The sequence below is a fragment of the Ailuropoda melanoleuca genome, chromosome 5 (assembly GCF_002007445.2).
Source record: "Ailuropoda melanoleuca isolate Jingjing chromosome 5, ASM200744v2, whole genome shotgun sequence".
Taxonomy (NCBI): domain Eukaryota; kingdom Metazoa; phylum Chordata; class Mammalia; order Carnivora; family Ursidae; genus Ailuropoda; species Ailuropoda melanoleuca.
Window position 1 is genome coordinate 67,543,776 of NC_048222.1, and position 12,500 is coordinate 67,556,275.

The window sequence follows — 12,500 nt, forward strand, 5'->3', positions numbered from 1 at the left end:
ACGTTCATGGTTGGCCTGCACTATTAGGATAGACGCTCCTGGAGGACAGGGATTTTTGTCTATTTTTGTTTGTTTTACTGATGTCTCCCAAGGGAGAATGAATGGAAAGTAAATTCATATTGGTACATAGCTGTCTTGAAATTTTAATGAAAATGTAGAAATACTCTAAAGGTCTAAAATTTCAAAATTTCTTTTTCTTTCAAATTAGATAAGAATAAGGGGAAAATGGAAAGACGCAGAGAGAAATAGAGCACCAAAGAGAAGCAGTACAGAAAAAAAAACTGTTTTACCCTCCCTGCTAAATAAAATCTAAGCAAAATTTTAAATTAATAAAATTTAACATTCCTTTTTTTTTTTTTTTTCCTATGCCAAAAGCAAGCTGACATTTTGAATGCTTTAAAACTCTGTGTACTTTAATTCCTGGAAAAAAAATACCAGTACTGCCAACGTAGAACAAATTTTAAAACATCAAAATTCATAAAATGATGAAGTATTTAAAACAGGTCATATAATTAACCTTTAGGAGAAAGCAAGGATGATACAGCCTAAACTCCTCCTAGATCCAGACAGACATGATTCCACTTTGCTTACATTATCATATAAAGCATTAAGCTCAATTTTTAGGTGTCAAAAACATGTTATAGGCACAAAAACTTTGCAATGAACAAATTAATATGTTTGCTGAGTAATAATTTTAATCTAAATTGAATATGCGTCTGTGTGAGGAGCTTATTTCCCTTAGTAGAGCATAAGCCTTTTGAAGGCAGATAACCTGACTTAGCCATTGGACCCACCTTTCCACAGAGCAGGGAGCACGTGTTCTGAGAGAGAGAGAGAGAGAGAGAGAGAGAGAGAAAGGAGGGAGGGAGAGAGAAAGACACATACGATATGTCAGAACGTCTGATAAGAAAATAAGGGAATTTTAAAAACAAAATCTCCCCTTTGTTACCACTATTTGTCAACCCATTTCCCCTAGTCCTTCTGCCTTTCATGCTTCTGCTAAAGGTACTGTTTCTTCCTTTCCGATCACAACGTCAGGCAAGCAGCCCCAGACAAAGAACATCATGAATCCCAGTGCTGACTCCAAGAACATGCAACAGACAAGTGGTTTTTTGAACGGTGCAGCCTACTTTCCTCATCCCCAGAGACCATAAGATCTCTCTCCCCTGCTGCCGAGAATCTAAATAGAAGCAACCAAATATATAAAATATCAGTGAAAGGAATGTTCTTAAACAAGCCATACTTTTCTTCACCAAATGTTTATCAATAGGCTAAAAACTCAACAGGGACAGCTAAAATGGAAATGCAGAAAAACCAAGACTGAAACGAGAAATAATTTTAAAAATAAGCCCAAGAAACAGGCCAGAGAACATTCTGCCCACCCCATGACTTGCAGACAAAGGTATTCACTGACTGACCAGCATTTTTGATAAATCACGGAAGAATGTGACTGAGTATGGAAAAGAACCAAAATCAGGCCCAGATTTTAGAGGAAGTCACCTTTATTTTGATTTCTTCACTTCTGAAAGTATGGCCCCTAATAATCAAAACTAGTTGATTTGCAAAAACAAAACAACACAAAAAAGTATTTGTTAATAAATTGAACAGATTTATGAAAATTTAGATCAGACTGAGAAAATTAATCTTTGACACTTATTATAGCATTGACAGCCCTCTTTTTGTAAACAAGAGTATGTAACCAAAGAGAATTTATCAATTGGTTTGTAAAGGGCTTTGCTTGGGACTGATGTAAAATAATTTCATCATTGAGATGAATGACAGGCAAGGACATATGTCTGCTCAGTTTATGGGTAACATGGTGGGAGGATGGTTAAAAGATTAGAATGTGTAGCACACATATAATTCCTGATCTAAATAAAAGTTGTCCAGTGAGATTATAGACCAAAGTATATAATAAATATCACAAGTCCTATATGCATATATAAATAAGTGACTGAATAAATAAATACAGGAGCCAAAACTTCCTTACGGAAGAATTCCAAATAATGTATCTACATAATCCTTTCTCCAGGAGGTGGAGTTAAATCTTCCTCTTCCACTTGAGTGTGAGCTAAATTTAGTGACTTTCTTTCAAAGAACAGAGTTTGGAAAGGGAAAAACAGTAACTTAATAGTAGAGAAATCTGGCAAACATTACCTTAACCAAGAGATTGAGGTTAACATAACCAGGGATAAGTTGTATTGATATCATGTACTCCCTGATAAGATGGGATGATAAGGAAACTTCCCCTCTGTGCTATTCTTTTCCAAATTCTATAATCCCAGCCTAATCATGAGGAAAATGTCAGACAAATCAAAGCTGAGAACCATCACACAGAATACCTGATTGATATCCCTCAAAGCCATCGTGGCCATCAAAAACAAGGAAAGACTGAATAACTGTCACACACCAGACAGGATGTAGAAAAACAACAAAAGGCCATGGGGCTCCAGAACTGGACGCTGGGCCAGCCTAAGGCGATCAATGGAAAAAGTGGTGCAATGCAAATAAAGCCTGGAGTGTGGTTAATAGTAATGTACCGACAGGAGTGTCTTACAAGTGACCAGTGTACCACAGGAATGTAAAATTTTAACATTGGGGGTAATTAAAACTAAGTGACAGGTATAGGGGGGATTCTGTACTTTCTTGGCAACTTTTCTGTAAATCTAAAATTATCCCAATAAAAATTTTCCTAAAAAAGTTTTAACTTTCTAGTGGAATTGCTCCCCCTAGATATGAGCGCATGAAATATTTAACCCTTCCATTACCATTAAAAAAAACAACAAAATAAAACAAAAAACTTCTGTTGCTTTTGACAAAGCATTGGCTAAAAGAATTCCTGAAGCGTAAGACGTAGTTATATAGGATAATAAAGGGTTGTACATTTCCACAGTACATATATATAGGTAGGCCAAACATGCTGTTGTTTGGTTACTACAAAAAAAACACATTAAGTTAAAATAAATAAACTAGTAAAAGAATTCAGGAAATTGAGTTCATCCTCCCATTCTACGCTGCTTTGATAAGACCAAAATTAATTTCTCCCCATACAGTGCATCATACAAAGAATTCCAAGAGGTTTCAGAATCTCTGAAATTATCATAGAATTCAAATTTCAAGTGTACTGAAATAAGACGAAAGATTAATTCCTTCGTATGTTTTAAGGAACTATCACAATATTACTGCCTTTTGCTACAAAAGTTACTATCATTTGAGTGCCTATTATGTGCCAAGCACCATGCTAGGTACTTTACAAAATCATATTTAATTTGTATAACACTGAAAGGTGGATGTTATCTGATTTTGAGGATGAGCAAACTATGGCTGCCAAAAAAAGCTACCCGAAGTGACAGTAAGAGATCAAACTGGGATTCCAACTCTGCAAGAGGAAACACACACAAATTGTAACACATGAGTTTTAAGTAGGAAGAAGATCAAGTCTTCTCACATTAAAAGAAGCTAAGCATCGAGGGCAATATCTAAGCAATGCTGTTAACTTACACTCATTAAATAATGGAAAGTAGACTCTGAAATTAGAACATTTAGGTGCCTTCCCTCCTCATTGCTTTTGTTTGTTCCTTTGTGCATTCAGAAACATGAGGGTAAGCAGAACAGGTAGGTGTAAGTGGTCCGAGATCAAGTTCCAGTTCTTGCCCTTTCTAAGTGTATGGCGGGGCTGGTCATTTATCCCAAGCTTCTGTTTATCATTTATATAACCACAAAATAACATTTGCCTTATCTATGTCGAAGGGTTATTGTATGGGTCAAAGAAAACTTATAAAAACTTTTTTAAACAATAAGGTTCTATTCACGTGTTTCATGTGTTATCTACAAAATTCCTTAATATCCTCTCAATCCTAGAGTTGCAAGTAAATGGCAGGTATATTATCAACAAAATATATAATTCAAGTCAACTAATATATAGAGATGTGAGACCAAGGGATGAACCAAGAGAAGGAACCAAAAATTATTCCTGTATTATTATATAAATGTCTTCTTAGAGCCAAAGACAAAAATGAGAAGTTGGAGGTTAGGTGGCTTAGTGAAGAAGACGAATCATTTACCTACATACACAATTTAGTTTTAGCAAGAATAATCTGGTAATCCTTATTAAAATACAAAAGCTCACTTGTATACAATGACATCACAGATCAACCAACTATGATCCAAATGGTCAAAGCATGGGCCCTCGAGGAAATACAAGTTATTCACCATCAACAAGGAAGATCTACTCAAAATGCTGCATTTTACGTCCTTGCAAGGCAAAAGAAAGTAGCTCATGTTGTCTGTATATTTTTATCTGGTTAATGAATAAATACTATTCATATTTTCCAAGAATGTTGTTTATCAAGCTTCTCAAGCAAAGAGTTACTTACAAAATGAAGCAGGAAAAAAACCCTCACAATTATCTCATTCTTAAATATATTAGCATCCTCTCATGAATTGGGAGAAAGTGGAATTCCTAAATTCTCAAACCGTGACGTAATATTGGTTTTATTGATTCTCTGTACAATTTGTGGGAGTACCCAATCATTATTTTGACAGTTTTATCATAAGGTAATAGACTTCCTTTAAGATAATTGCAGTCACCACGTTCAATTTCAACCTTCCATAGGATTTTTTCCTAGATACAGCTTTACTGTCAGTCCTAGATCACATTACTTTCTCTTTATAGCTATACACACAAAGCATTTTAGGCGTTACACCTAATTATGTCAGCACAATAACAATTTAAAAGCTCATCATTAAGAAGTAAAGGTTAAGCACTTATATGTTAAGACTCCTTTTTATAAAGACCTATAGTGCTATATGACATAAGTAAATGAATTACACCAGTACTTAAAAGTCTGTTTCAGAATTACAAAAAAAATCACACTCTTTTTTGGATAAACTGGGAAATTTGAGGAGTTTGTAACCAAGCAATAACATTGGTGAACTACAGTGTTGACTTACAAACTTTCTGGCTCAGGAAAGTGATTTACCCACATAAGTTTCACGACACAGAGGCGGGTGACAAAATACTTTTTTTCCTAGGAAGGAAGAAGTTAAGCATAATCATTAAGAGCGTAGGTTCTAGAATCATATTGTCGCTACTTAATGCTTGAGTTGGGGCAAGTCCCTTAAGATCTTTGTGCCTTGGCTTCCTCATCTGAAAATGGGGATAATAATGCTACTTGTCTCATAAAGCTGTTCTGAGGATTAAATGTCCAAGTGATAGAGCTCTTAGAAAGTACTTGGCATATAGTATGTGCTATATAAATATCAGCTATCATTACTGCTTACTTGAATTGCCTTAAACAGCTAAAAACTAAATAAAGAGCTAAAAACTGAAGCATGATCTAAGCCAGTGGATAGAGTGACAGACATACAATGAGAGGGAAGGTATGAGCTCCACTCAAGGAATGTGGAAGTATGGGGCGTTCCAACTCTAGAAGTAAAAGCAAATTTGAAGTTCAGAAGTTCTCTGCAGAAACAATGAATTAGACTGAAAGGAACTCTAAAGACTAAGGCCAAAACTGGTCGCCAAGGCTTAACACTAAGAGGGAGATCGCAGCTTAGGATTCAACACAGATGTACACAAGAGGCAGAAAGCTCAGGAACATGGTTCTGAGGACCTTGCAATCTCCAGTTAGGTGTGTGCGTCTGTGGCGGGAAGGGGCAAGTGATGGCAGGGATGGTGTCAGAGAGTAGACAGCACACGGGAGTAACTGCAAAGAGGCTAGGCTTAGCGGCAATTCAACTAAGCTGTTAACCCCCCTGAAAAATACCAGCCGTGATAATTCTCAGTTTAGTGCATTTCATCATTTGGGGAGGAACAAATCGCTTGATTTCCATTCTGTAATTTCCAAATTCCACTTCACAATTATAAATATAATTACTTCAGAAAATGATCTGGTGTCTTGCTAGACTCAGACAAAAATTGTTACCCCTAATCAATTTACCTGATTAAAAAAAAATCTAAACTAAGCAGTAACTCCGTAATTAAAAGGGGCAACTATATAATATAATTTGGCATCCAAATTAACTACTTCTCTAAGATACAGAAAAGGTGTTTCGAGTAATTGACTGCATTTCTAAAGAAGAAAAACAAATCAACGTGGTTCTGCAATATTCTGAAATGACCAGAAATGTCAATAATCAGTATCTCATATCAAACTAAGAAATACTGATCTACAAAGAGTTTTTCTTATTTTTCAATCTTTGTAAATAAAAGCATTTTTTTAAGTTCCTAAGAAGATTCCACTTTATTTTAAATTCATTTTCCTTAAAAAGAAAAAAAAACTACATGAAGTCAGGACTATACCAGAAAATTCTGTACATAAAAGCACCATGCATGTATAAGCCACTTTTTTAAAGTTTTTTTTTTTTACTCTGGTAAAATATACATAACACAAGATTTATTATTTTAACCATGCTTAAGTAATAATAAGTACACTCATGTTGTTGTGCAATCATCACTGCCATCCATCTCCAGAACTTTTTTATCTTCCTGAACTGATATTCATACCCACTAAATAATAACTCCCCATCCCCCCCTCCTTCCGAGCCTGACAACCACCATTCTACCTTGTGTTGCAATAAATTTGCCTACTTGAAGCACCTCGTGTGAATGGAATCATACAATATTTGTCCTTTAGTGTCTGACTTACTTCATTTAGCATAATGTCTTCAAGGCTATATAAACCAATTTTTACTTCCCGACCCTTCCCGAAGTCCCAGTGAGGGTGGTGGGGTTATTTCTGTCAAAATCAAGCAATGATGATGTGTCATTGATCCTTGATTACTCTTATCTTTTAGATTGTGAGGCAACTCTGCAATCCCTTTGGTCCTGCCCCAACTACCCTCTCACCATCATCTCCCCTCCTCTCCCAATAGCCTGTTCACTGATTCTGTTTGCTTTTTATACTTTAAAAATTTCCTTACAAGCTGTTGAGAAAATTATAAGGGGAGGAAGAACTTCAGTATTATATCAACATTAATAGCCAAGGTAGATTATTTTTTTTAAAGATTTTATTTATTTATTCGACAGAGATAGCGACAGCCAGCGAGAGAGGGAACACAAGCAGGGGGAGTGGGAGAGGAAGAAGCAGGCCTCCCAGCGGAGGAGCCTGATGTGGGGCTCGATCCCAGAACGCTGGGATCACGCCCTGAGCCGAAGGCAGACGCTTAACCGCTGTACCACCCAGGAGCCCCAAGGTAGATTATTTTAAATTTCAAGTAACCATCCTCTACTTATACCCACGATCATGGACAACATAGAGTTCATTAAATGCCACTGACTACATTGTATATAAAGCATAGCTGGGATCTAATATCTAATTCTGAGTTCTGAGCTTCTTGAATGACAAAAGCTTTCAGTGTAATTGTTATCATTAATATTTATCATGCAATGAATACGCTTTTATACTTCTTTTTCAAACTAGTGAAAAATAAGTCATTTTCTCATTCCACTGGTTGTAAAAAGCAAGTGTAGAAGTAAATACAAGAAAATGCCTACCCACTGATACAATTTTTATCAACAAAAACTGAGGGTCCAAAATAAGCTCAAATTCCTACCCCTGGAATTCCACCTGACCTGTCCAGACAACAAGCTTCAAAGTATAGAATAGCTTACAGTAGAGCTTTCAAGAAATGGAAAACACCGTATGGTGTCAAAGCTTGAAAAGTCTTTTAATTAAGACTTTTAAAAGTGTTTGAAATTATATAAAAGGCTGAAAAGCACCCACCGGCAATATGTAAGGAAATTATATTTCCCATTAAATGAATGTATAATCAATAAACAAGAGGTTTGCTAGGAGTAGGAAGCAGTCCCCTCCATACTAAGCTAGAGAAGCTCCATGTGTTCACTTCCTCTCAATGAGGCACTTGCTCCTAGAATATGCATTAATTCCTTATGTTCATTTTACCACCATTTAGGGAGCAGAAAAACTTAAGGTACCACACAGATGGAAATTCAATCATTAATTATTTTAAGGATTAAGTAATAACTTGAATACTTAATCAAATGAGGAGTCACATACAGAGTGGGGAGTGCTGCCTCCTATTCCAAGTGTCTTGGAAAAAAAACATTCCATTTACAGATGATGCAAATTCACACTATGTTCTTGAGAAGGAGCCCTCAATTTCCAACTTTACAGAAGCATTCTATAAGTTGCATTCTGGTATCTGCATTAAAGTAGCCCAAAGTGAATTAAATTTTTTACCTTTCCCAATTCAAAGGAACTCTTACTTCTTTCGCATACTCATTACCAGAGTCCAATAGGTTGCCGTGCCTATAGACTTTTTCTTCTCTTTTACTTCCACTGCAACCCTAAGACTTGTTTCACACTTTCTAAGAATAATTAATAGCTTATTAGTTGTTCTCTCTCACTGCATCCAGTATTTTCTCACTTCAATCCATTCTTCATAGAGTTGCCATGTTATCTTCAACCTTGGTTTTTAACTGCCATCACAACACACAGTTCTGTGTCTCAATTCATTATAGAGTGTATCACAAATCATTTATAACTACCACGAAATAAATCTGTAAGTGCTTTTTTTAAATAAATGACAGCTGACTTGGATATTTAATATTGCTGTTCTTCAATTGTTTTCCAATATGCCTTCTTGAGTGGAAGAGGGAGTGGAGTTATAGAAAAGTGCTAGGAATTACGGAGAATCCTGGTTACAGCTAGGTAAATGACATCCTTCGCATCTATCTTGTTGAAAACCACTACCATAAAGAAAAATAAAAGCTCTGATCATGTCACTCTGCCATTTAGAACCATCAATGGTTTCCCAAAGCCTGCTAATTTAAATACAAACACCCACATCTGGAATTCAGTATCTTTGTCATATGATCCTAACTGAATCTGGCCAACTTTAATTCCCAACATGAATCTACATGTGAGCTTTTTCGTTAGCAAGTCTGGACCGTTCTTAAGCATACCTTATACTTTTCCATTTTCCTTTCTTGGTTCACACAGTTCTCTGTCTTAAATGGCCTTCCCCAGCAGCCACACTCCCTCAGCCCGTGAAACCTCCTTTCATTCTGTAAACCAGCATGTTTTTACCTCTAAAAGCACATATAGAAAGATAATTATTATCTATGTGCTTTATACATCTCACTAAGCTGTGAGTTCTTTGATGGAAAAGTTGTGAATTGTAGTCTTTTTTCCATCTACCACAGTACCTAGTGTTCAGGATACAGACAGCACTCACATAGCTACTGATGAACTGCAGAAGAATAAAGCACATGAATTCCAAAGGAATCAATGCTCCAGTATTGTTAGTAAGGGACTACTCTTAAGTCTAATCAGATCCATATCACTAAGAACTGTGACATTCAACTCATTTATTCATTCATTCACTCACACGTTTAATATTCTAGAGTTAATGGGGAGTAGAATGTGTGCTAAAATTGGGGAGCACGATACAACAACAACAACAGCAACAAAGGTAAGGTCTTTGGCCTTCTTGTAAAAGTTAAGATGAGAAGATGAGATCCCAGGGGTAGATTGTAAAACATGGAATTAAAATTCAGGCTTCCTTAACAACCCAGTCTGTAACTGGTCAATTACATTCTCCATTGGTGCAATTAGAAAACATGATAAAAATGGGGAAAAATGCATTTTGATACTTCATTTGTTCAAAATGTAAGAACTTTCACTTTTAAGAAAACAGACCCAAGTGTAATTTACCTATTACTCATTATTAATTAAAATGCTGTTGGTAATATCCTATGCTAAGAAGAAAGACTGCTGAGTGGGGTAGGGCTCGATCACTGGAACTGACGGCATGATAGTAAAGAGTAAAGAGCTCTTCATCTCCGGCTTTTGCCCAGGTGACGTGAAAACCTGCAATCCTATTGTGGCAGCACTTTCCTGACAACTATTCTAACTAGTTCTGTACTCACTATAACGCAGCAGCCTGACAACTATTCTAACTAGTTCTGTACTCACTATAACGCAGCAGCCTGACAACTATTCTAACTAGTTCTGTACTCACTATAACGCAGCAGCCTGACAACTATTCTAACTAGTTCTGTACTCACTATAACGCAGCAGCAGGAGCTTGATGAGGAACTGGAAGCTTTGAATTCGAGCGCTGCCATTCGCCACTATGCCCTTTACTACGAAGTGCACTTATAACTCCTTACAGTCTATTTCCCAATCTGTGAACTGGCCTTCTATGCCTCGCCTACCTCATTGGGTTATTCTGAGGCCACAGAAAACCATGAAACTGCTAACTGTTCTCCCTCAGAACAACTTCAGATCCCATTTGGATTTCGTGAAGAAAAGAAAATGGTGCAATGTGAGTAAACTTCCCTATACTGTCTAATTTGAGAGGAAGAAAGATAACTCAGTTCAACTGAACAGATATAATTTGGAATCTGGCTGTGGGGTCAGCTTTATGTAGCAACAATTAGGACCATAGCCAAGTCACTTACCGTCTCTGATACTCAGTCTCTATACGTACGCTATCAATATGTCAGTTTTGTTGTAGGCAGCAGTACGACACAATAGCATTCTAAAGGACTGTAAAACATTATTTAACCAGGAGCAATAGAAAAGTGAGTACAACAAAACTGTTTGATCCCAAAGTGCCATTAGGATTCTTTCTAACTACTGAGACACTGGGAAGAATGTACATATCATACTCTAACAATTATCCCACAAAAAACCCAACAGTGCTCCTTAAAAGTAGATATTATTAAAGTACATATTACTGAAATCACGTTTTATGTGTCCCATGTTGTTAGTTACACCTTTTTATAGAAAGAAAAACAATTTAAAACTAAGCATTGATCTAGTGAAAGTAATAGTACATACACAGTGCTCTCTACTCCCAAAGGAATAGGATTCCCCCCCCCCTTTTCTAATTTTAAAAGGAAAAAATTAAAAATACAAACCAAGACTGACTGAGACTTGCAGCTCATTAAAGCTGAGGTGATTTCCCCTATATAGAATTCTATTGATCTCCATAGTCCACACTAGACAAAAAGTGTGGTCAGGGAGGGGGATGATGGATGCCTCTGCCAATAGCACTGAACAAACCTGTTAGCTAATTGCTACCAAAGACAATTATCCCCGCATTGTTTCATAATGGAAACACATTACAAAACTCTAATATACACACAGGGAAATTTGATGATTTGACTGCGGAGCCATGTGCATTGAATTTCATTGCCAAAGGCCAGCCAGGTCGCTGCTGTGAAGGGGAAGAAAGTGTCAGAATATAAGCCACAGTATTTTAAAGCTCTTTACTTCAGGGGAGGAAAAGGGGAAGGAAGAAAGGAGGAGAGATGAGAAAGACAAAGAAAAGAAAGGAAGACAACCTAGCATCATCCTCCAATAGAAGGAAGTTCTACAATCTGGCAATAATTGTAACATTTTTTGTTATTTTTAAAATGATAAACCTCTAACAATGGTTCGTCATATAATCATAAGAAGATTTTAAAAATCATTTTATATCCAGAGAAGAATTTCAAAGCTTTTTGACAGGCAGGCAGCTTCCTGGCAAGTACGGAGTTAAAGAGGTGGCTTCACAATAGCCTGGTATGATGATTAAAAATAACATCAAATATCTGTCATGATTTTACTTAAAGGAAAAAAAAATCTGACTCTGTAACAACTCACAGTAAAACAGCCATTAACCCAAACAATTATAAAAGAAAAAGCCTCAAAATACAGTTATTTGATTATACATAATCATAGTGTAATTCAAGCATGCAATATTTACATTTGCCTCCTTTCCAAGAAGCCACATTCTTAAAATACCCTTTCCTTGATACGTTTCTAAATATGCTCATGTCCTTCTCCAGTGTATTCATGCAAGACATTTAATCCTAGCATTGGAATTATAGGAATTCTGATACACAGTATACATCAAAATTATATTCAGTACTACTTAACTCTCCTGTATAAAACGGTACAAAATAAAAAGAAAAATGTACCGAAGATGTGCCAGTATTATAAAGATAAATTAACGGCTACAAAATTTATGATCAACCTATTAACTTCATAATTCACAAGTCAATGAATTCTGTTTTAGTATGTTTGATGCTGCTCTGTAGAGGCCAGTCTACCTGCTTCAGACTGCGCCGACTACTATTTTGACAAGACCTGGATAGCAGTAGGTCCAAAGCAATCAGAAGGTTGACTTTGACAAATGGCGGCACTGCGGCGAAGTTGAAAATAACACACATCCACTTTAATCTCTTTCTTGATTAAATCGAAACCATACCATTCTGACATCATGTGATTTGCTCATGAAGCATCACTGCAGGTTACTTTAGAGGCTACATCTATTGAAATGATATTGAATTTTTAGGGGAAGTACTTAATTCATTCAAATGAAACCTTCACGAGGTAACTGGGCCACCAGTCACTGATAACTGCAGATTCAAAGAAAATCAAAGGAGAAATCCCTGACAAAGAGCAAAAAAATAAAAATCCAACGTGTACTACGGAATGATATTTTAGTAGGTATTATCTTCTACTTTCAGAGGGGGAAGATTA

The 12,500-nt window shown here is 36.3% G+C and overlaps 1 protein-coding gene across 5 annotated transcripts in view; it reads right to left on the reverse strand.

The window, feature by feature from the left end:
- CDIN1 (CDAN1 interacting nuclease 1) overlaps positions 1 to 12,500 on the reverse strand; it is a 206,956-nt gene that overhangs the window by 131,708 nt on the left and 62,748 nt on the right. The window lies entirely within an intron of this gene.